General features: G+C 34.1%; 1 long non-coding RNA gene across 2 annotated transcripts; it reads right to left on the reverse strand.

The window, feature by feature from the left end:
* Positions 1–1,765: 1,765 nt before the first annotated feature.
* LOC131256191 (uncharacterized) lies at positions 1,766–3,503 on the reverse strand. 2 transcript variants are annotated; one of them, XR_009176642.1, is made up of 4 exons: positions 3,224–3,503; positions 2,994–3,059; positions 2,685–2,785; positions 1,766–1,856 (listed from the first exon to the last, which is right to left on the reverse strand). It is a non-coding gene; the product is annotated as an uncharacterized LOC131256191 (long non-coding RNA). The 2 variants fall into 2 exon arrangements; XR_009176643.1 differs by lacking the exon at positions 2,994–3,059 and having other exon boundaries at positions 3,224–3,502.
* Between the last annotated feature and the right edge of the window lie 768 nt (positions 3,504–4,271).

Genomic DNA, 4,271 nt, shown 5'->3' on the forward strand with positions numbered 1-4,271 from the left:
AAATCTTAGAGACAGAGAAAAAGAAATAAGAGGTACAAAAATTTACCTGTATGTCTATGGAACAAAAACTTAAAGCTTTATTCTTCACAAAATTAAAATAAAATCATAACTGCGAGGCTTATCTTTCTCTTCCATTCTTCCACTATACTCGGAATGACTCGCCGAGGAAGATCTAAAAAGACCACCATTTCTTTACATTTTTTTCCTCCTGTTTACAAATAATACACTATTGTATTTGAATAAGGAAACTCAACAAAAGCAATTTCACCCATTGTCAACAATAGATTAATGAGAAAACATTTTCCCATAATGCTAAAGCAGCTAAGAATTGTTGCTATTTTAATGAGAAGAGAGAACTAACTCACAATGTCGAGAGACCAGTTAGTTGTCCACCAAATTGGCCACCCAATTCGCCCTGAAGTTGATTGCAACTCACGTTTCTACACTCACCACCAATACCACCGCTTAATTCTCAGGTTTCCAATATAAATTCATAATATAATTAAACAAAAAAGGTGCCAAACTTACAATCAGTGTTCAAAGTATTAAAAAGTTTTCCAAGACAATTGGTTAGTCATGCTAAAATGATGTTAAAGAGAAAATATTAACAAATCTTCCTTCCTAACTTAGCGATTTTCTAAATTGCCCGATCATATCTGCAGTAGTGCCAGTCTCTACCCTTCTGGTACAAGAAAGATCATGAATTAATCTTTTCTAGGCCATTGCTACCTATAAATAGTAACATACAGATCAAGCACAGAAATATGTAGCCATCATACCAATCGACTAACTGCATTTTGCACAAATATAGAAATATCATAGAAAGTAACATTTAGGTGAATGACAACAGAACACCCAACTGCAATTAAATTGTGTCGTATGACATCGAACCTACCAATTTAGGTAAGAAAATATCCATTAGGCAAAATGCATTCAAATTACATTTCGGCAGCCATTATGACAAGAAAATCCAATGAAACATTCAATCTGCCATTTGTCAATTGATAGTCACTGAGACTTTACCCTGATTTGAGTTTAACAGCTATATTTTAGTACTGATACATTCTAGTTTACTAAAATAACAGGAATGGAAAATGAAAGAAATTGATAAAAACAAAGCCGAAATGTGGGAGTTACAACAATAATTGGATAATAAAGTCACCACCTCAGGGCCATCAAAATTACAATGACCAAGAAACGGGAAAAATTGGATTCCTGTTGCAACTAATCTTTATCTGTGAATTTATAGGAAAGAGTACACTGACATTGCCAAGGTTTGGAAGATTAGAGTGTTAATAAAGGGAGGGACAGAAGGAGAGACCATCTAAATTATAGACAGAGATAGAGGCCTGTCGGTGGTGACATTCACCCAAATCATAAAGAAAAAAATAGCCATGTTGAAGGTGACATTCAACCTAACTGTAGAGAGAGAGAGAGAGAGAGAGAGAGAGAGAGAGAGAGAGAGAGAGAGAAGAGACAAGGTTTGTACCAAAGATAATTAGTTATCAGTAATTACCCACAACTACAAACAGTAATGACAAATATAGATGAATTCCTGTACTATTTGTGATATTTATATAGTCACCATTCAATGTAACGGCAACTTCATAGGACTCAGTTGCATATCAGCCAATTTTTTAGATTCTCACAGAATATTGTTAAGAAAAAGTGATTCGAGAGTCCCTCACCTCGATTATCCAGTTCACCATCAGCAGCCGCTGCTGGAGCACGACATCTTCGTACTCTGTTGTCGGGCCGTATTCCACAACTTGCTTTCTGAGCTCTGGCCATCCACAATCCATGTGTTAGCCCATCAAATTGGCAATCAACACTAACACACATAAATGCCAGGCAACCTGCAAAAGTAAAAGAACATGAGAAGAAATCACATAATCAATATGTAAGGACTATCTCATTTTAATTACTTCACCCCATGTATGTATGAACTAGAAAATCCAAATCAAGAAGATGTATGTATAAGAAAGGGTTTTTCAAACATCCACCATGCAGGTGAACTACATTAATGTTCATGAGACAACATGCTCATTCATCTGGACCATCCAATATCAGTTTGCTTCTTGGATAAGGCTTGCAATTCATGCAATTTAGATGCCTCTTAACTATCCGATCAGTGGTCTTTTGTGGATCGTTATTGAACAGCCAGGAGTTGGGTGAATGATAAATATGATAATCCAGCAACTGCCACATTTAGGCTATGATCCATCAAGAGGTGACCTATGAATTGGACAATCAAAGCTTGAAATACATTCGCCCATGTCAACCCAATTTTGACGCATCAGCAAATCACAAAAAAAATAATAATAATAATAATAATAATAATTATTTTTTTTTTTTTTAAAAAGAACAAACAAATAAACAAACAAAAGAAAAGTTCCATTGGATAACTTCAATCAAAAAAATACTACATGGCTAGTGATGACTAGTCTAGGTCAGGATAGTTAGCATTTTTTTAAAACGAAGGATTAGTATATGTTTTGGTTCTACAAAAAAACCATAAACAAATGGAATACCATTCCTATGACATTTCTATCATCCCCATAATCGTTTATGGTGTTTCACTTAGCCAGTGCAAAATCTATATGATAAAGATATAAGAGCCAGCCTGTCCTTTACATCCTCAATTTAACTGAATGGTAACACAATGATAATCCCATAAGACTTACCTAACATTTCCTGGCAATGCAATAGAAATTTATCAGGTATCATGCTCTGGAAGACGAACTGAAACCCACTCCAAGCTCATGAAAACCCACACCAATCTACACTAGAAAAAAAAAAAAAAAAAAAAACAATAGACGCAACCAAACAAATGTTCAAATGTTAATATAATAATAATAATAATAACAATAAAATCAACACAGCTGTTGAATGACTAAAAAAACCAAAGAAAAAGAAAAAGAAAATAAAGAAACGAAGAAGAAGATAACAAAAACAAAAAAAAAAAAAGCCAAAATCCACACGTCTTTTTGTACCCTTTAACAGGAGCAGGTCATCCAGAAGAAACATCACACCTCTTTTCTTTCATCAGTTCTTTTCTTCTGAAAATTGTGTTTTTATTTTCCATCAAACCAGGGGTTCCAAGAAAGTTTTAAAAAGGAAAAGAAAACAAAAAAAAAAAAAAAAAATTGTTTTCCACAGATCCAAACCTACATCTTCCAATCCAGCAAAAGATTCAAACAATAGCCAAAGGAATCAAACATACCTCGTCAAAAATTTCATGATCCAGCAAATATTGTGAACGTCCAACCCCGAACCTGCATTTCTCAAATGATTACTCAGATCAGCTCACCATTAAATAATCATAAACAGAAGGCATTGTAGTTGTTAACTCTCACTAACTCTTATAAGATTGGATGATTCTTAGCAGTGAATGCATAAAAATGGTTCAGCTGTGCGTTTCCTTTTTTAATCAATGTGTCCTTATGCAAAAACATTATCTCAAAAAAAGTAGAAAAAGAAAGAGCATATCCATTGGGTGAATTCAAAGCCAAATTTCAAGCAGAAGTAAACAAATATCATGACATCAACAAGCATCCCAAAAGGCTAATTCCTGCAGCCAGATGTTGGAGCTAAACCTACAATACAGCAGTAGTAAATCATTCAAATGCAGTGAAAATTTAAAACATTACTCAAATCCTCGCTAAATTTTCTTAAACTTGGAAATCACACTATAAATTTTGCTAATTCTATGATCTTTTTTTTTTTGTCCGTCAAAACAAATAAAACAGTAAAGATTCATATATCCCACCTAAAACAAGATCGAAAAATGAAAAATATTCCATCAAAGAAGATCTGAAGCTAAATTCCAAGCAGAAATAGAGAAAAAAATACCTTAATTCAACTGTGGAAATCAGCAATTTCTGAACACAAAATCCTCCAAACCCACGCTTTCTTAAACCATTACTAGACATTATCTTTCCAGAAACAGGAACTGCATTAAAATTTTCCAAACTCCCGCAAAATCCATTGAAATCTCGGCATTTGAATCCTCTCAAAACCGAGAAGGAAAAAAAAGAAAAAAAAGCAAGTGCAGATCCGCATTTAAGTTCTCAAATCAAAAGAAACTCCTTTAAAAACGAGCAAACCAAAAGAAACATTTCACAAAACCCGAACCGGAGAGCAGAAACCCCGATTCAGGAGCTGAAACCCACAAATTAGATCTCAAAAGTTAGAGAATCTCCATAGATAAGGGATTCTGGGCTAAAATTCGATCAGAAAAGACAATTATTTGAAAGAAACCTCTCAAAAAC

The sequence above is a fragment of the Magnolia sinica genome, chromosome 9 (assembly GCF_029962835.1).
Source record: "Magnolia sinica isolate HGM2019 chromosome 9, MsV1, whole genome shotgun sequence".
NCBI lineage: Eukaryota > Viridiplantae > Streptophyta > Magnoliopsida > Magnoliales > Magnoliaceae > Magnolia > Magnolia sinica.